This window comes from Somniosus microcephalus, chromosome 16, assembly GCF_052327205.1.
Source record: "Somniosus microcephalus isolate GS21.2 chromosome 16, FLI_Smic_1.0, whole genome shotgun sequence".
NCBI classification, from domain to species: domain Eukaryota; kingdom Metazoa; phylum Chordata; class Chondrichthyes; order Squaliformes; family Somniosidae; genus Somniosus; species Somniosus microcephalus.
In genome coordinates this window covers 62,071,664-62,092,608 of record NC_141002.1, presented here as the reverse complement: position 1 = coordinate 62,092,608, position 20,945 = coordinate 62,071,664, and positions in this window count along the sequence as shown.

Sequence of the window (20,945 nt, the reverse complement as noted above, 5' to 3'; positions counted from 1 at the left end):
GTGGATAGAACTCTCCGTGCTTCCACTGTCAATTAAACATTTAACCCTGCACCCGTTTACCTCGATGTCCACCACTGATTTGGATAGCGGGTGCGGCCTGGTCTGGTCCACTGTGACCGATGCCACTGTAGGGCCCTGATCGAGACAAGATGGCGTCCACGCTGTCTGCTCACAAGATGGCGGACCCCACGAGGTCGGGCAAGATGGCGTCCAAGATGGCCGCTCCCACGGCGCACAGGCGGCGGTGGCGGGTTTTCCGGCGGTGTTCCCTCTGCACACCTTCCCGAAGTGCCCCTTCTTACCGCACTTAAAGCAGGTGGTGCCTTTCGCCGGGCACAGGTTTCTGGTGTGCTTCGGCTGCCCGCAGAAGTAGCAGTTGGGTCCCCGACGCGTCGCGGCTGTCGTAGGGCTTCTGGGGGGAGAGCGGGGCCCCGACGGTGTCGGGCTGCTGGGCGGGGAAGATGCCTTCCAAGATGGCGGCGCCCTTGGTGCACACGTGGTGGCGTGGACGGCGCGGGCTGAAGAGTAGGCGTCCGAGTTTCTCTGGGCCACATCCAGGGATCGTGCTGTGTCCGCAGCCTGTTTCAGGTCCAATCCCGTTTTTTCCAGCAGTCTCTGCCGGATGTAAGTGGAGCTGAGGCCTGTGATAAAGGCATCGCGAACAAGCTCGTCAGTGTACACTGCGGCTTTTACATCTTGGCACTTGCAGTCTTTGCCAAGCGTTTTCAGGGTGCCTAGGAACTCCTCCACCGATTCCCCAGGTCGCTGTGCGCGAGTAGCGAGCAGATGCCTAGCATACACCTCATTCGTAGGCTGCTGGTAATGCGCCTTTAAGATGTCGCAGGCGGCCGGGTACGTGTCGGCGTCTTGGATGAGGGGGTAAACCCGGTGGCTTACCCAATTCCGCAGAATTCCGAGTTTCATACTCACAGCGTCTGTAGAGTCTTTGACGGCTGCGGAATTGTCCAGAAAGAATTCCATACACATAAACCAGTGTCCGAAGCGTGCCGATGCGTCCGAAGCATGCTGGTCCAAATCCAAACGTTCGGGTTTCAAGAGTTGATCCATTGTGTTGAAAATTAAGTCAATAAAATTGATGTGCCTCAATAAATCCGAGACTCGATGTTAGCGAAACAAAACAGGCTTTTATTGACTTAGAAGGTAACACACAGAGGAGAATGTATCTTCCATCCAGAGGTCTGCCGTACTGGATGTGCTGCAGGCTGGGCCAGCTTACATAGGAGCCAGGTATGTGCGGAGCCCTACACACAGTACAATACAATGGAAATGAAACTGAAACCAACCACAGTCACAGGCAGAGAAATACTAATGAGTGATGAATGGAATATTTCATCACACTGGGGTTATTAGATTTCGCAGTAACCCATAAGTTTTTGCACCCATGGAATTTAACAGAACCAGTGCTTTATTAGCATCTGGCACTTCATTCGCCCTGCAGTACACCTCAATACGTTCCACATATGTCGCCCATTCTTCGACTTCATTGTCGAACGTAGAGATACTGCCACTCTTCGGCATCCTTGGGTGTGAGTTAACTGTCAAAAATGGCGCCTCCCACGCTTCCCCTTCTTCTCCGCTGGCACAAAATGGCATCTCCCGCGCTTTCCTTCCTTCCCGCGCTCGCCCTTCTTCTCCGCTGCGGCTTCTAAAAATGGCGTCTCCCGTGCTCGTTCTTCTTCTCCGTGGCTCAATGGCGTCTCCCGCGCTCCCCTTTCCTCGCCCCGCGGACCCTGTTCAGCCCGTGAGCCCTGGCTGTGCTCTGTGCGTTCTTCTTTTTATATTTTTCGACGCTGCTCAGTCTAGAACCCGGCTGTTTCTCTACCCTCTCTCTCTCCGGTTTGTTTTCTTTTTCTCGACGCCGCTCGGTGTTCAACCCCCGGCTGCGCCCTGTGCTCTTCACCCTCTGTCTTACCCCGTCGACGCTGCTCGGCTTTCTCTCCGCCGTCGGTCGACTCCAGCCGCCGCTGCTCGGGAAGGGTCTGCGCTGGACCTGTCATCGGTCTCTTGCTGCTCGTCGTGGCTGGGGAACCAGGCCCGGCTCTCCACAGCCTCCCCTGCGAAGTTCAATCTCTGCCTGACTGCTGGGCGGTTGCTCGTGGTCGACGCCCGTGTTCCTGGCCTTGACTATTTTTTTTTATGTTGCAGGTAGATTCGAATCGACACTCGTCGCCACTGTTGGATCCGTGGTTCAGTGGATATGCTGTTATTAAATAATCACACGGATGCTGTACATTAACAATAAACAGGTCTTTACTGGAGGAGGGTAGTCTCAAGACTGGGGGTACAGAGGCATGCACAAAGCTTATATACAGGTGTGGTCACTGCTGGTACTACAGTATACAGGAGCTGTAAAAGTAGTTCTGACTTAAAGGCACATACACTACAGCATGGAGTAATTGAGCCATACAGAACTGGAATACCCCAGTTTGATCCCTGGTCTTCGTTCTTGTTTACAAATCTCTCCATAACCTCACTCTACCTTATCAGAACAATTTTCTCCAGCCATATGTCCCAATCTGAACCCTCAGCTCCTCCAGCTCTGGATTACTGCTCATGTCTACTCTCTCTAATCCACCATTGTATGATCTTTTTGTCTCTATGCTTTTGTTCTTTGGAACTCTCATCCAAAACCACTCTGCCATACTATATATCTCCTTCCTTTCAAAAGCCTCCAACTGTGTTTTTGGTACTCCCCTTTAATTTTCTGTCTCCTGCTCTATGTCCTCTTGTTATGTTTTGGGGGTTTTACTCCAGACATTTCTCTCTGTTCAGTATCTCAATCGACTCCCATAGGTGGACCATTGCAGTGTACAAGCCCATGTGTCTTTATCTGCCTAATATCTAGATAATTTCTAGTTAGCTATGGGTGTCTTTATGTGGTTGTTTGCTGCTGACTTTCCCAAAGTCTCTTTGGCCAACCTTTATCTCTCTGACAGATTCCGAAGGACTATTCAATAGGAACAAGACAGGCTAGAATATATACTATCAAAATTTGACCAGAATAAAGAAAATTAAAATATATGGGGGAGAAATTTGGTATCGCCCCGTTTGGGGTGCAATTATCGGCCGGGCGCAAAGTTTAGCGCCTGGCACTAATTATCGTCTCCGACTGCAAACTTGGCTTCTATCGCCCTTGGAGGTGCTTGCAGTGCTAAATCAGACACACTACACACCCATCTTAAGGCGCAAAGGCCAAGGAGCGAGGCGCTAACTCAGAGCGCTGGCGAAGTCCAGGTGATGTCAGTTAGCAATGGAACACAGACACACTAGCGCCGGCCAGTTCTTAAAGGGGAGGGTCGATGTTGCTCTCCAGCCACACCCTGCTCATTGCAGCCTGAATCTCGGCCTGGACAGACCTCAACCACAAAGCTGCTGCAAAGAACTATGGAGAGGGCCAAGGAACAAGCTCAGCGCTTCAGCGACCGAGCCTTGGTGGCTCTGGTTGGCGCAGTGGAGCACTGAAGATCAATACTGTACCCAGTGCATGGCAGGAGGCCATTACCCCGTGACTATAGAAGAGTGTGGAGGGAGGTGGCTCAGCACGTCTCCTCCAGGAGCATGGTGCCCAGGACCCACACACAATGTTGGAAAAAGTTCAACGACCTCACTCGGGTGGTCAGAGTAAGTGGATGCTTTTCAATACCTCTCCATCCCTTCATCACAACCTCACTCTATGGCCAGAGGGTGTAAAAACCCCAATGCCCAACACTCATCCAATACCTATGGTCATCTCATAAAACACACACGCACATTCCACACCTTGCATACTTGAAGGGCTGTTCAACTATGAAAGGCACATCAGGCAAGCACATGGCTGCATACATTAAGGGCTATTCAACTATGGGAGGCAAGTCAGGCAAGCACATGGCTGCATATTTACTCAGACGCCGTCCTTTTTCTTGCAGGCCAAGCTATCTCATAATAGGCGGCAGCAGCAACTGACGGGTGGAGGGCCACCTCAGCTGTAAACCCTCAGCGATTTGGAGGCGCGCGTCCACAGGATCGTCGCAAGCCAGGTGATAAGCCCCGTAGCTGCTGGAGAGGTCGACCCCCTTCGGGACAGCAATGGTAAGTTCATCAGCTTTCTCTCCTCTCTCATTCCACTTGTCCCTCACAACACCAGCCTTTTACACTTTCAATCCAACTTACTAAATCGCTCCAGTCCTTGCTCCCTTACTGCCCCTCTGTCCTGACGCTAAAGCCACTCTTGTACCTCTCTGCTTTCAGATGGTGAATCACCAGCTGAGGAGACGGGCCCTCAACCAGCCAGTGGGAGCGACGCCGCAGGCGAGGAGGAAGAGGAAGCCAGCATCTCCCGAGGAAGCCCATGCCCACACTGGTATGATGTCTTCCCTGGAGGGGAGCAGGGGGGAAGGGTCTGATGAGGGTGAAGTTCCGGGACCCAGCGGGCTGCAGCAACATGATGTGGCTAGGGAAGCTCGGGGGCCTTCTCCCCGGAGGGTGAGTAGGCCAGCGAGTCCTGCTGCACTGGACGCAGAGGAGGAGCGGCTCATCGCTGAAATGAACACCCAGGCAGTGAACATGCACACTCAGCTCATGGGTGCAATGGGAAGGGTGCCCGAAAACATTGATGGACTGGCAAGGAGTGTGGAGCAGTCCGCTGCAGCACAGGCCGATGCAATGCAACTGCTTAGTGCTGCAATTCAGTCACTGGCTGCTGCGATCCAATCTCAGACTGCTCTCATGCAGTCTCAGATTGAGGCAATGCAAGCACTGACTGCTGCCATCATCGCTGGTTCGGCCACATTGCCCTGGGGCTCTCACGGCGCCGCAGCAGGCCAGCAATCTGTGCTCCGGATGCCAAGGTGCTGCCCTCTCTCAGGATGACAGCATTCCTGCTCCCACCACTGTCACTTCCCCATTGCACTTGCCACCACCTGCAACACAGCTAGCCCAAACTGCTGCCGCCCATGCAGAGTTGGTGCAATCTGTAGCCGGGGCCTCCAGGCCCAGAGCTGGTTGAGGGCATCCTTCAAGGGCATCTATAGTCTCAGGATCTGACATTCAGCAACCTTCCACCAGCCTTGCTGCAGCCACTGGGGCCCCATTAAGGAGGAGCAGTAGGGTGGGAAGGGGGGAAGTGCACAAGGGATGAAGATCACCCTCGAAGGGCAAAAAGTAGGAGGTCTCAAGAAATGTTAGGAATGTTTTTATTAAAGGCCGAGGTTCGTCTGATAACTTTTGTTTAGTGTTTTGACCACTATCTCCAGCTTGTGAGAACCAGTTATGTTAATTAATGATTTGTTGTATTTGTTTCTATTACTTTTTCATGAATAAATGACACACACAGAGTTTGTAAAATAAAAAAGTTGTTGTATTCAAAATGTACATGATTGGCCTTTGGAATCATTGCTGCCTTGGCCGGCTATAGGGGTTGCAGGTTGCTTTCCATGCCAGAAGCCATCTTCTGAGTAGGGGCCTAGAAGCGGCTTGTTATCAGCCATTGACGGACAGCCCTTGCAGTTTCAACATTGTGGGCCTCCCTCCCGCCTTGGTGCTGCTGCTGCTGATCCTCCTCCTCTTCCTCTTCCTCTTCCTCCTCCTTCTCCGGTGGTGCACCAATCCCTGGAGGCATTGGCTGGATCCTGAGGAGTGTCAGGTTATGAAGCATGCAGCACACAACTATGAAGAGGGAGACTCGCTCAGGAGAGTACTGCAGGGCTCCTCCTGAGTGGTCCAGACAGCGGAACCGTTGCTTGAGCACGCCAATCGTCTGCTCAATTATGTTCCTGGTAGTGATATGGCTCTCATTATACCGCAGCTCAGCAGGGGTGTTGGGATTACGGAGTGGTGTCATCAGCCAGGTGCAGAATGGATAACCCTTGTCCCTGAGGAGCCAACCACTTGGCTGATGCAGTGCCTGGAAAAGGTCTGGCACACCAGTCTGGTGCAGGATGAAAGTATCGTGGCTGCTGCCAGGATAGCGGGCATTGACAGCGAGTATCAGCTGTCTGTGGTCACAGACCAACTGGATGTTTAAGGAGTGGTAGCCCTTGCGGTTTCGGAAAACCTCTGCATTCTCATGCGGTGCCCACAATGCCACATGCATGCAGTCAATGGCGCCCTGCAGCATGGGGAAGCCCGCTATTCTTGCCACATGTGCATTCATGCTGTTTGGCCCGGGTCATGGGGAAAGAGATGTACTGGCGTCTCCTTTTATAGAGTGCATTTGTCACCTCTCGGATACAGCAATGGACTGCGAGCTGGGAGATATTGGCGATGTCCCCAGTAGCTACTTGAAAGGAGCCGGTGGCATAAAAATTCAGAGCCACTGTCACCTTCACTGCCACTGACAGAAATGTCCTAGTCCTCAGTTGAGGCTGCAGATCTGGTTGCAGCAGGTGGCAGAGCTCAGTGATCACCTCCTTGCTGAAGCGCAGTCTGTGCAAACACTGCTCCTCAGACATATTAATGTAGGAGAATTGTTCCCGGAATACCCTGGGAGGGTAAGGTCTCCTGTGCAGAGGCCTGTTGTCCCTCCTCCCTCTGGCCATGTTTGCCACTCTCTCTCTCTGTCTCTGATGCCTCTGATTCTGCAGGTGCAGGACGACGCCCCAAATCAGTGCAGCCCCCATAGTCTCTTGACAATCGAAGCAATGAAGGTCAAATCCAAAAGAACCTGCAAAGTGCTGCTCAGTAGCCAAAACTACTTCACACAGCATTGAATCTCTCCAGAAGTCTCTCTCTCTCTCTCTCTCAGAATCTCTCTCTCTCTCTTAGAATGCGTGGTGCAAAAATATCTCCGACAAAAAAAGGCAGGAAGAGGCCACCTTTAAATAGCATTCCCCCAGCCCCTTCCCAACTGCAAACGTTCCACCCTCCCTGTCGTTGCTAGCGGCAGGCGGAAAGGAAGGGGGCGCCACTCAATATCCGGTCCGGGGCGTTACCGGGGCGTTGCACACTCGACTGACATCACAATCTGTGGGTGCAGGAGATCGTGGCGGTAGAGTTCAGTGCCGCTGCAAAAACTCTGGTCAATTTTGCGAGTGGCGCAAACATCGCCGCGCCCAGGCGCTAGTTGCTTTGCGCCCCATTAGCGCCCTCTTAGGGCGCAAACAGGAGGCGCTAATCAACCGAATTTTTCCCCTAATATCTCTTAAACTGTGTGTCAGCCATAGAAACATAGAAACATAGAAACATAGAAGATAGGAGCAGGAGTAGGCCATTCGGCCCTTCGAGCCTGCTCCGCCATTCAATGAGATCATGGCTGATCATCCAAATTCAGTACCCTGTCCCTGCCTTCTCCCCATATCCCTTGATCCCTTTAGCCTTAAGAAATATATCCAACTCTTTCTTGAATATATTTAATGAACTGGCCTCCACCGCCCTCTGTGGCAGAGAATTCCACAGGTTCACCACTCTCTGGGTGAAGAAATTCCTCCTCATTTCAGTCCTAAATGGCCTACCCCTTACCCTTAGACTATGACCCCTGGTTCTGGACTCCCCGACCATCGGGAACATCCTTCCAGCATCTAGTCTGTCCAGGCCTGACAGAATTTTATAGGTTTCGATGAGATCCCCTCTCAATCTTCTAAACTCCAGTGAGTATAAGCCCAATCGACACAATCTCTCCTCATATGTCATTCCTGCCATCCCAGGTATCAGCCTGGTGAATCTTCGCTGCACTCCTTCCATGGCAAGAACGTCCTTCCTCAGATAAGGCGACCAAAACTGCACACAATACTCAAGATGCGGTCTCACCAAGGCCCTGTACAACTGTAGCAAGACATCCTCGTTCCTGTACTCGAACCCTCTTGCTACAAAGGCCAACATTCCATTTGCCTTCTTAACCGTCTGCTGCACCTGAATGCTTACCTTCAGCGACTGGTGCACAAGAACGCCCAGGTCTCTTTGCACTTCCCCTTCTCCCAATCTATTGCCATTCAAATAATAATCTGCCTTCCTGTTTTTGCCACCAAAGTGGATAACCTCACATTTATCCACATTATAGTGCATTTGCCATGTTTCTGCCCAATCACCCAACCTGTCCAAATCGTACTGGAGTTTCATGACCTCCTCCTCACAGCATACCTTCCCACCCAGCTTTGTGTCGTCTGCAAAATTGGAGATATTACATCCAATTCCCTCGTCCAGATCATTAATATATATTGTGAACAGCTGGGGTCCTAGGACCGATCCTTGCGGTACCCCACTAGTCACTGCCTGCCACTCGGAAAACGACCCGTTGGCTCAGTTGGTAGTGTTGAACTGCTTTCTTGTTCTTTTTCATTTCATTGCTTTAAACGTCAGATTGCACAGACACTCAGTTGTAGTAATGTAGGATCAGGTCTTTATTGAAACCTCATACTATCCACAACCAGTATGAGTGCACAAGTCTTTTCATACTACACAAAACCTGTATGAGAGCAGCTGAGACACACACTTCACAAAACCAATGTGAGCACAAGCTGCTTTTGAGACACACATTATCCAATTTATGTGTGAGCTGCTGCTGAGACATCACACTATCCATGATTCCAGTGTGAGCTGCTGGACAGTGTTCCCTTACAGTTCTTATACTAAATTTTACCTTTGATCACTACATTCCATACACTCTACCAATAAATCATGGTACCTCAAAGATAATACAAATGCCACAGAATAACAACATAAACTAAACATCCAGGCACTTAACAGCCCTAATTGTTTTAGAAATAGAAGGATATTTCAGATGAATACGTGGCGAGAGGAATGGTGCAACGGGGAGGGATTCAAGTTCCTGGGACATTGGAACCGGTTGTGGGGGAGGTGGGACCAGTTCAAACCGGACAGTTTGCACCTGGGCAGGGCTGGAACCGATGTTCTAGGGGGAGTGTTTGCTCGTGCTCTGGGGGAGGGTTTGAACTAAAATGGCAGGGGGTTGGGAACCTGAGCAGGGAGACAGAGGAAAGGGAAACAAGGATAAAAGCAAAAGATAGGAAGGAGAAAAACAAAAGTGGCAGTCAGAGAAATCAACGGTTTAAATCAAACGTGGCCACAGTAAATAATAATTCGAATAGGTCTAAGAGCATTAAAAAAACAAGCCTGAAGGCTTTGTGTCTTAATGCGAGGAACATTCGTAATAAGGTGGATGAATTGGCTGTGCAAATAGAGGTAAACGAATATGATTTGGTTGGGATTACGGAAACATGGCTCAAGGATGGCCAAGGCTGGGAACTCAACATCCAGGGGTATTCGATATTCAGGAAAGATAGGCAAAAAGGAAAGGGAGGTGGGGTAGCATTACTGGTTAAAGAAGGGATTAACACAATTGTAAGGAAGGATATTAGCTCTGATGATGTGGAATCTGTATGGGTAGAATTGAGAAATACCAAGGGGCAGAAAACGTTAGTGGGAGTGGTATATAGAACTCCAAACAGTAAGGCGGAGGTTGGGGATGGCATTAAAAGGGAAATTAAAGAAGCGTGCAATAAGGGCACAGCAGTCATCATGGGTGACTTTAATCTACATATAGATTGGGCTAACCAAATTAGTAACAATACTGTGAAGGAGGAATTCCTGGAGTGTTTACGGGATGGTTTCCTGGACCAATATGTCGAGGAACCAACCAAAGATCAGGCCATCTAGGACTGGGTATTATGTAACGAGAAAAGATTAATTAGCAATCTTGTTGTACGAGGCCCCTTGGGTCGGAGCGATCATAATATGATCGAATTCTTCATTAAGATGGAGAATGAAGTAGTTGACTCAGAGACTAGGGTCCTGAATTTAAATAAAGGAAACTACGATGGTCTGAGGTGCGAGTTGGGTAGGATTGATTGGGGAATGTCACTCAAAGGGTTGATGGTGGATAGGCAATAGCAAACATTCAAAGACCGCATGGACGAACTACAGAATTTGTTCATCCCAGTTTGGCATAAAAATAAAACAATAAAGGTGACTCAACCGTGGCTAACAAGGGAAATTAGGGATAGCATAAGATCCAAGGAGAGGACATATAAATTGGCCAGAAAAAGCAGTAAACCTGAGGATTGGGAGCAGTTTAGGATTCAACAAAGGAGGACAAAGGGATTAATTAAGAAGGGGAAAATAGAATATGAGAGTAAGCTTTCAGGGAACATGGCGTGTAAAGTTAACGCACATGGGATTGGGGGCAAGGTATTGACTTGGATAGAGAACTGGTTGGCAGACAGAAAGCAAAGAGTTGGAATAAACAGGTCTTTTTCCGAATGGCAGGCAGTGACTAGTGGGGTACTGCAGGGATCGGTCCTTGGTCCCCAGCTATTCACAATATATATAAATGATCTGGACAAGGGAACTAGATGTAATATCTCCAAATTTTCAGACGGCACAAAGCTGGGTGGGCGTGTGTGCTGTGAGGAGGATGTCGAGAAACTCCAAGATGATTTGGACATGTTGGGTGATTGGGCAGAAACATGGCAGATGCAATATAACATGGATAAATGTGAGGTTATCCACTTTGGTGGCAAAAACAGGAAGGCAGATTATTATCTAAATGGCAATAGATTGGGAGAAGGGGAAGTGCAACGAGACCTGGGTGTCCTTGTGCACCAGTCACTGAAGGTAAGCATGCAGGTGCAGCAGGCAGTTAAGAAGGCAAGTGGTATGTTGGCCTTTGTAGCAAGAGGGTTTGAGTACAGGAACAAGGATGTCTTGCTGCAGTTGTACAAGGCCGTGGTGAGACCACATCTTGAGTATTGTGTGCAGTTTTGGTCGCCTTATCTGAGGAAGGATGTTCTTGCCATGGAAAGAGTTCAGCGAAGATTCACCAGGCTGATACCTGGGATGGCAGGAATGACATATGAGGAGAGATTGGGTCGATTGAACTTGTACTCGCTGGAGTTTAGAAGAATGAGAGGTGATCTCATTGAAACTTATAAAATTCTGACAGGACTGGACAGACTAGATGCAGGAAGGATGTTCCCGATGGTTGGGGAGTCCAGAACCAGGGGACACAGTCTAAGGATAAAGGGTAGGCCATTTAGGACAGAAATGAGGAGGAATTTCTTCACCCAGAGAGTGGTGAACCTGTGGAACTCTCTACCACAGAAGCTGGTGGAGGCCAGTTCATTAAATATATTCAAGAAGGAGTTGGATATATTTCTTAAGGCTAAAGGGATCAAGGGGTATGGGGAGAAAGCAGGGACCGGGTACTGAATTTGAATGATCAGCCATGATCGCATTGAATGGCGGAGCAGGCTCAAGGGGCCGAATGGCCTACTCGTGCTCCTATCTTCTATGTTTCTATGTTACTGCTGCAATAAATCCTTCCACCTCCTAAACAGAGTTATGAAGTTGACCCATTCAGATATGGTTGAAGGACTTACACATCCTACTATTATCTTTCCCCTGAAGACATCCTTGCCTCAAAATCCTCTTAGCCAATTTACAACCCAGGCTCAACAGAAAGCTGTTTTAACTTTTAACCCAGCATGTGCTGCTCTCACAGACAGCACAGAAAGAATAGCAAGGTACTCGGGTAATACAGACTTTCTCTCCCACATTCCCCCGATTCTTCTCCGTCATTTCTGTCAGGCATTATCTGTGTAATGCTATAATGTAGTGTAATATCAAGGACTAAAAAGATTTCTCCAGCTCTCTTTGTATCATTATGTATCTTATGGATATTCTCACTAAGTATAATTTCCCACTAGCTTTCAGTTATTCCAATTCCACTGTGAACTCCACCCTGAATTTTAGAAATCCAAATCCTATATCCCACCTTACTTTTAATTTCAGTCCCTCTGATAGGTACCAGTGTGTTTAACTCTATATTGTTTCATTAAAAAGTCAGTTTCGCTATGGAGTAGGTATATCAGTACCTTGGATAAAATTTGTCTCACTCTCCTGAGCCACAGTAACCATTTCATGTTGTGCTGTTGTCAAGTAGCTGAGCATGTCAAGACCTGTTCTTCAGTGCATCTTCACCATGCATTTCCACATGTTAGTTGACTCTTGCGGAACATATCATCTTTGCACACACACCGGTATCCCAATCATACCACACTTGACATCAGATACAAGCCAATCCTGGACTTTTAAGTTATCTTAGCAAAAGATCGGAGGTCTTCTTCTCATCTCGCCCTGCATGGTCCCAATGTCTAGGGTGGAGGTCAGGTTATCATATACATTTTCCTCATTGTTCAGTATAGGCAAAGACACAAACATTTCCAAGAGAAACCTTTCAAATAATGATTCTCACCTACACTTTCCTGACTTTCAATAGAATGTACCTCAATACCAAATTGAAATCTTTAAGAATCATACCCATGTGTTTTATGTTACTCAGGGATTCACTCACACATCTTTTCCTAACCCCTGTTTGAGTTCCTGAAATTTACCCATAATCACCGAGGAAAATGATTTTAGAAAAAATTCCCATTTTTTACCATCTCATCTCATTCATGAGCCCTGGAGAAACTTTTCCATCCAATACAATATGATCATTACCATTTAACGTCTTATTGGACCTTCTATTCCTCAAAAATATACTAGAGAGCAATTCAGTTTGCAAGATGAGGGATGTTAGTTACCTTTAACACAACAGTCTCCCCCCAGAAAAAACTTCTTTCTGAATACACAGTTTGAAAGGAACCACGTAGACTGGACCTTTTCAAAAATGAAATTGATTATCCCCTTAAATTTCAGCAACATTTTCCTTCCTGAGTGCTTGAACAGCAACTCTTATCAATTTATCTTATCAATTTAAACTTCACAAACAAATTATGTTCAGGCTTGTGGGTTTTACAAAAGAGACAATGTAGTTGTAATAACGTTTGGATGCAAGTCCTTTATCTTCCCTCTCAAGCAATCCAAGTTTTGGAAAAGCAAAGTCTTAAGTCCAATTTTGTCACCATGCTGGGACATTTGAGATCCATCAATGCCTGCAGATAAGAGCTTAAATTCTGAACATTACTAGAACTCCCGCTGCACTTTTCCAGCAAAGTTCAAGCTCTGCAACACCTTGAAGTGATTTCTATATCAAAGAACCACTCTTGGTAATCTTGCACCATCAACACTCTGCTCAAAAGAAAAAACAAAAATTCTATTGTGGCTTTCCTGTGAGCCCAATGGGTTAATTTGTCAATTCCTGATTCCCTTCTGTCACTGTGGGGAAACATCCACTCAAATCAAAAAACTTAAAAATTTAACAATGCCCAAAATGTTTAAACACACAGTTGCTTGTAGAGTTCACAGTTGCTTGTGAAAAGAGTGAACTTCTTTGCATTTCAAAAGAAGACAAAACCAGATACCATCAATCAATAGTACAATATCAATCAATGTCAGCTTGTGTCACAAGCTTGTCGCAGCTTTCAAATTTAAAAAACTTTTACCAGATAAAAAAGCTGTTACTTTTGGAAAGTCTTTGTGCCTTTAAAATTTGTAAAAATCTTGATCAATTCAATTCAGCAGGTAAAACATCAGACATCATTAGTAACATCACTACAAACATTCTATGAAACAACTCCGCACACAGCAATAGCATTCCCCATTCTTCCCCCGGTCACACATTCCAGTACCATTAAGACGAATAAACAATCAGCTCAAAGCATTGAAAATGGTCAGAAATTTAAAAAAAAACATTTGTTGATGTGATTGCCTCATGTCCGGAACTAGAGGCTTTCACACGATTTACACCAACCAGAATTCCACCCTGGCCATAATAAAAGTCTGGTTTTAATAGGTTAATTAACCTCAATAACTCCAATTTAATTCAGACCAATATCTTAAACTAACCAGTACCACTTGAAAAAGAGGGAGGAGCCACAGCCACAGTAACAAAGAAACATTCACACATGCTTTGTAAAAACTTTAACATTCACGCTGAAAACAAAAAACCTGTCGAACAGAAGAAAAGAGACATGATCTTCTCTTTTCTCCTTTATTCCATCATAAACTATTTATCCATTTTCCCTTAAACCAATTTTCAATTTCTGATGTTTTCTATTGAATTCCATTCTGAACTGATTCAAAATCTTAAACTCACAGTCCTTATCCTCAACCAAGCCTGTTACCTGCTGCACAATTCTTAACACTTTCCTCTGGCATATTGGAGGTGTCTAACAACAGAATAAAGGGTGACGGAACGCTGAACATTCAGTCAAGACTAACACTCCAGTGCAGTGCTGAGGGGGTGCTGCACTGTCGGAGGTGCTGTCTTTTGGATGAGACGTTAAACCGAGGCCCTATCTGCCCTCTCAGGTGGATGTAAAAGATCCCATGGCACTATTTCAAAGAAGAGCAGGGAAGTTATCCCCGGTGTCCTAGCCAATATTTATCCTTCAATCTACATCACTAAAAAAAAGATTATTTGGTCATTATCACATTGGTGTTTGTGGGAGCTTGCTGTGTGCAAATTGGCTGCCGCATTTTCTACAATACAACAGTGACTACACTTCAAAAAGTACTTCATTGGCTGTAAAGCACTTTGGGACGTCTGGTGGTCGTGAAAGGAGCTATATAAATGCAAGTCTTTCTTTTTTTTTTAGCGCTGCCAGTCAAACAAATGTTCAAATAAACTCTGATACTCTAAATGTTATAATAGTATCAATGCTGGAGATAATTTTATGGCTTGAGCAACTGGTAAAATGCACTATTACCAGATTACTAATGTTACTCATATCAGTAGTGCCAGTGGTATTGCTATTGCTGGGCCCAGGGGAAGGGGAGGAGTCAACACTTACATCAACTCACTATCTGATTTTCTTCTACTGTGAACTACATAGATTTACATGGAAACAGGCCATTTGGCCCAACCAGTCTATGTTGGTGATTATCTTCCACATGAGCACTAGGTCTTAATCTCATGTGCCCACTCAGTCCCTAGACCCCTTTATTCCCCTTTCCATCAACCACCTATTCATAAATGTTGCCATGGTTTCTACTTCAATCATTAACTCTGGTAATGCATTTCACAGCCTCATAATCAGCTGTGTAAAAAAGTTTCTCCTGCTCTCCATCCTAAATCTCTTGCATGTCATTTTGTATCTGTCCCCTTCATTCTAGACCCCGCAACAACGGAAAACAGTCCATTTCTATCTACTCTGTCCCATCAGTTCATCATTTTAAACACCTTTATCAAATCACGCCTTAATCTCCTCCGTTCGAATGAAAACAGCTTCAATTTTTCAAGTCTGTGGCACCGTTGGCAGGAACAAGACCAGTTAGAAGCTTAATGGATTAGTCATGTACTCTTTTGATATGTTTGAGGTGAGCACTGAGAGAAATGTGAATTTAGTGTGGGACTTCATTATCATAGCTTCTCCTTCTCAAGGAGGATGACGTTGGATGGCAGTCCAACCTCCCTTAGCCCCCTTTATTTTACCTGCTGTGAATTACAGCGCACAGTGACTTAGGTGTGTGCCCACATTCTAAAAATCCCAATCTGAGCTTGCCCAAGTTGAGGCCCCATGCCACCAGATAATCTTCGCAAATTTGAGGCTGTATTACGCTCCATCTGAGGTATTCAGATCAAGAAAGCTACTTGTTGGAGAAAGAGGTCCTTAACAGCCTAGTAAGGTGAAAGAATTTTGCAAAAATTTGAAAATTCATTGTGTCATGTTACATACTGTCAGATTGCATTGAACATATCCAGACTATGAAAGGACGTAGAAACTTATTTCTCTATTGCACTGAGTCAGTGAAAATTACTACTCAACTTGTTAACACTGACTAAATGAATAATTTGAAGAAGTTGGCAGTCAATGGGTGACCCAACTATCCAACAGTAGGAGACACTGAAATTAAACAGTGCCAAATGCATGTATAGTATTATAACAAGGTTATCATTTTTTTTTAATTTGTTTATGGGATGTGGGCGTCGCTGGCAAGGCCAGCATTTATTGCCCATCCCTAATTGCTCTTGAGAAGGTGGTGGTGAGCCACCTTCTTGAACCGCTGCAGTCCATGTGGTGAAGGTACTCCCGCAGTGCTGTTAGGGAGGGAGTTCCAGGATTTTGACCCAGCAACGATGAAGGATCGGCGATATACTCCTAAGTCAGGGTGGTGTATGACTTGGAGAGGAGCTTGGAGGTGGTGGTGTTCCCATGCGCCTGCTGCCCTTGTCCATCTAGGTGGAAGAGGTCGCGGGTTTGGGAGATGCTGCCAAAGAAGCCTTGGCGAATTGCTGCAGTGCATCTTGTAGATTGTACACACTGCAGCCATGGTACGCCGGTGGTGGAGGGAGTGAATGTTTAAGGTGGTGGATGGGGTGCCAATCAAGCAGGCTGCTTTGTCCTGGATGGTGTCGAGCTTCTTGAGTGTTGTTGGAGCTGCACTCATCCAGGCAAGCAGAGCGTATTCCATCACACTCCTTACTTGTGCCTTGTAGATGGTAGAAAGGCTTTAGGGAGTCAGGAGGTGAGACACTCACTGCAGAATGTCTAACATCTGAGCTGCTCTTATTGCCACAGTATTTATGTGGCTGGTCCAGTTAAGCTTCTGGTCAATGGTGACCCTCAGGATGTTGATGGTGGGGGGTCAGCGATGGTAATGCCGTTGAATATCAAGGGGAGGTGGTTAGACTCTCGCTTGTTGGAGATAGTCATTGCCTGACACTTGTGTGGCGCGAATGTTACCTGCCACTTATCAGCCCAAGCCTGAACGTCGTCCAGGTCTTGTTGCATGCGGGCATGGACTGCTTCATTATCTGAGGATATGGATCATCCACTTTGTTAAGTCTGTGTGTCCCAGTTAAGCTTATTATAAATCACTGGACACAGACCACAAGAATAACTTTAACAGGTCTTTACTATTCGGAGGTCAGGCTGAACTGCCCAGCAAATCCCTACACAACACTTATATACCGGTGTGGTCACCACCGGTATTTACAGTATACAGCAGCCAAGAGAAAGTAGTACATCTCTTAAGGTAGTTCTCTTAAGGTGGAACAGGTTACATACACCACAATCCTCCCTTTTTAGCTTAACAGTTATATCCCCATTTAACATAACATAATAACATATATATATACAACTTCATGCAAAACAGTTCAAAGATTCAGTCTCTGAGGAGGCCTCCTGATTCGAGTTGGATAACGCCTTTCAGGGGTCTCTGATTCTCGTTGCTGGGTTGACTCATCTAGTTGGTCTCTTATGGATTGGACATCATCATCAGGTACATTCACTTCTGAGGTAGATGCTTCAGGTTCACTAACTTCTTCCACGGTTGTCTCTGCCGTAACCATAGGTTCGACCCTTGTTCTCGATTCTACCAGTTGGTCAGCATGACGCCGTATTACATTTTCACCAATATCTACCGTGTACATCAGGGGCCCTTGTCTGGCCCGAATTGTTCCAGATTGCCATTTCTCGTTTCTATAGTCCCGGGCTAACACTGGTTGTCCCATTTCGAAACTCCGAGTGGTCTTGTTATTTATATGCTGCAACTGTTTGTTTTCAACTTCCCTCCGCACATTTGGTTTTAACAAGTCCAACCTGGACCGCAACCTCCTGTTATAGAACATCATGGCAGGACTTTGGTTTGTCACTGCATGAGTGGCGTTTCGATATGCCAGTAGGAATTTGTCCACCTTGTGTTGTAGTGGGATCTGATCTTCGCTCATGGCCTTTATTGCTTTTTTGAACGTTTGTACAAATCTCTCAGCCAACCCGTTTGTAGCCGGATGATATGGGGCAGAGGTATGATGTTTCACCCCATTCTTCTTCATGAATTTCTGGAATTCTTCTGACACGAACTGCGGTCCGTTGTCTGAACATACTTGTTCTGGCAATTCATTTCTTGCAAATATCGTTCTTAGCACCGCGATCATCTTTTCCGAGGTAGTGATAGTCATCTTAATCACTTCTGGCCATTTAGAATGTGCGTCCACCGCAATTAAAAACATGGAGTCCATGAATGGACCAGCAAAGTCAATATGTACACGTTGCCATGGGGTTGAAGGCCATTCCCATGGATGCAGTGGTGCAATCGGAGGTGCATTTTGCACTTTTTGGCACCCTGAGCAGCTTTTCGTCAGATCCTCTATCTGTTGGTCGATAGCCGGCCACCACACATAAGCCCTAGCAAGGCTTTTCATCTTGACTCCCCCCAGGTGACCTTCATGCAGTTCCTTTAGAACTCTCTCTCTTAACTTAGGAGGAATAATCACCCTTGTTCCATACATCAATGTTCCTTGACAGACGGACAGCTGGTCTCGTCTTGCTGAGAATGCCGGTAACAGTGGATCACCATGTGCTGGCCATCCCTTCACTGTCACTTCGTAGACCCGGGACAGTGTCGGGTCGTTCCTGGTTTCTCTTTCAATACTTGCATTGGTGACAGGTAAACATTCGATGATGGTCGAGTGAAATAACTCAACAGGGTCAACCGTCGGTGCCTCCTCCTCTGTAGGTAGTGGCAGGCGCGACAGCCCATCAGCATTACCATGCTGCTTTGTACCTTTGAATTCAATCTGATATTGATGTGCCCCTAGGAAAAGGGACCATCTCTGGAGTCTCTGTGCTGTCATCACCGAAACACCCTTCTTAGGGTTAAAAATGGATACCAACGGCTGGTGGTCTGTCAGAAGCGTAAACTTTTGGCCCTACAGGTAATGATTAAACTTCTTTACTCCCCACACAAGGCTGAGAGCCTCCCTATCTATCTGAGCATAGTTGCGCTCAGCGGAGGTCAATGATCTGGATGCGAACGCGACTGGCCTCTCCAGGCCATTTGGCAACTTGTGTGAGAGTACTGCCCCAATACCATATGGAGAAGCATCACAAGCCAAACGAATAGGCAGCGTTGGGTTGAAGTGAGCCAACACTTCCTCTGAGGTGATCAATGCCTTGCTTTAGCGAAAGGCCTTCTTACAGTCCTCGCTCCACTTCCATGGTACTCTCTTCTGCAAAAGAGCGTTCAGCGGGTGCAGCACCGTGGATAAATTTGGCAGAAACTTATGGTAATAGTTAATCAACCCTAGGAACGACCTCAACTGGGATACATTATCTGGAGCGGGAGCCTTCACAACAGCTTCGATCTTGTCAGGAGACTTATGAAGCCCCTCCTGGTCAATGACATGACCACAGTACGAGATCCGCTTCTGAAAGAACTCACATTTCTGGCGATTAACTCGAAGTCCATATTCTTTCAATCTGGTGAGCACCAGTTCCAAATTTGCAAGGTGTTCCTCGTCATCATCTCCTGTAATCAAAATATCGTCCAGGTAACATTGTGTGCCTGGAATTCCCTGTAATACCTGCTCCATGGCCCTCTGCCAAATTGATGGAGCCGATGCCACTCCAAAAATCAGTCTATTATACCGGTACAAGCCTCTATGCGTGTTGATCGTGAGATACTGGCGTGACTCTTCCTCAACTTCCATCTGTAAGTACGCCTGCGCCAGGTCTATCTTGGTGAAGTGTTTCCCGCCAGACAACGAAGCGAAGATATCCTCAATCCGCGGAAGCGGATACTGCACCGTGTGAAGCACCGGATTAACAGTGATCTTGAAATCTCCACAGATGCGAACCTTCCCCGGTTCCCCCGGCTTGTTGCTCGATGAACGCTTCATGACGGGAACAATGGGCGTGGCCCACTCACTCCAGTCTACCTTAGACAGTACTCCTGAACGTTCTAGCCCTTCCAGCTCAGCTTCCACAGCAGGTCGTATCGCATAAGGTACCGGTCTGGCTTTGAAAAATTTCGGGTTTGCATGTTCTTCAACCTTGATGTTTGCCGTAATTCCTCTCAGTGTTCCCAGTTCCTGTTGGAACACCTCTTTAGCATCGTCCAATATTCTGGACAATCGTTTAGGTTTGACATCTTTTTTACCGGAATCTACCGTTAGTGCTTTTAAGGAATGCCAGTCCATATTTATTTTCCTAATCCACTCCCGTCCCGGTAGTGGTGGACCTCCCTCGGGTAGCACATATAAGTCCATTCCTCGGCTTTCTTTGCCCTTGTGGACCACCTTTACCTCCATCTTCCCGATGGGGTATACTCTTTGCCCCGTGTATGTTTTCAATACAATCTCCGTATCCCGTAGGGGAATATGTGGGAATAACCTTTTGTAATCTTGCTTATTCATGGCCATCAATGCCGATCCAGTGTCCAATTCCATCTTCACTTGGACTCCTGCTATCTGAAGTGTGACCCAAATTGTTTGGAGGTCTGCTTCCTTACCAACATTGTGTACTCTTAGACTACCCAGTTCATTACTGCTGGAGTCTGAATCTGACTTCTGTTCGTTCGAACTGTTCTCTGTCACCTTGTGTACCTTTCTGTACTTTTCCTGCGGTGACTTTTTGTTGCTGGTCTTCTTTCCTGACCGGCATACTTTAGCTATGTGACCAAGCCTGCCACATTTTCTGCATTCCTGATTTTTGAACCAGCACTGGTTCTGATCGTGCATTGTCTTTCCACAACGATAACATTTTACTGTACCCAAGACCATTTGATTGGTGCTGAGTTCCGGTGACCGTAGCTGCATTTCCGCCGTGCCTCTCGCTGCGGCTTCGTGCGATGCTGCAATAGTGACAGGTTTATCAAGCGTAAGATCATTCTCCTCAAGCAGTCGCTTTTGTGTTCCTTCTTTTAACAATCCACACACAAATTTATCTCTCAGCGCATCTGCTAGTCCTGTTCCAAACTGACAGTACTTTGATAGCTTACGCAGTTCAATTAAAAATTCAGCGTTGCTTTCGTCTTTCAGCTGCGTTCTTCTGTAAAATTTAAATCGTTCCGCTATCATCAGCGGCGTGGGGTTTAAATGATTTTTCAGGACAGTAACAATATTCACGAAAGTCTGATCCGCCGGTTTATTTGGCGATAGAAGGTGCTTCAATAGCCCGTATGTCTTTGCACCCATTGAGCTTAATAAGGTTAGTGCTTTCTCATCATCTGGTACCTTATTTGCTTTACAATAAACTTCCATGCATTCTACATACGTGGTCCAATCTTCGATATCGCTATCAAAGGTATTAATGTTCCCATGTTTAGGC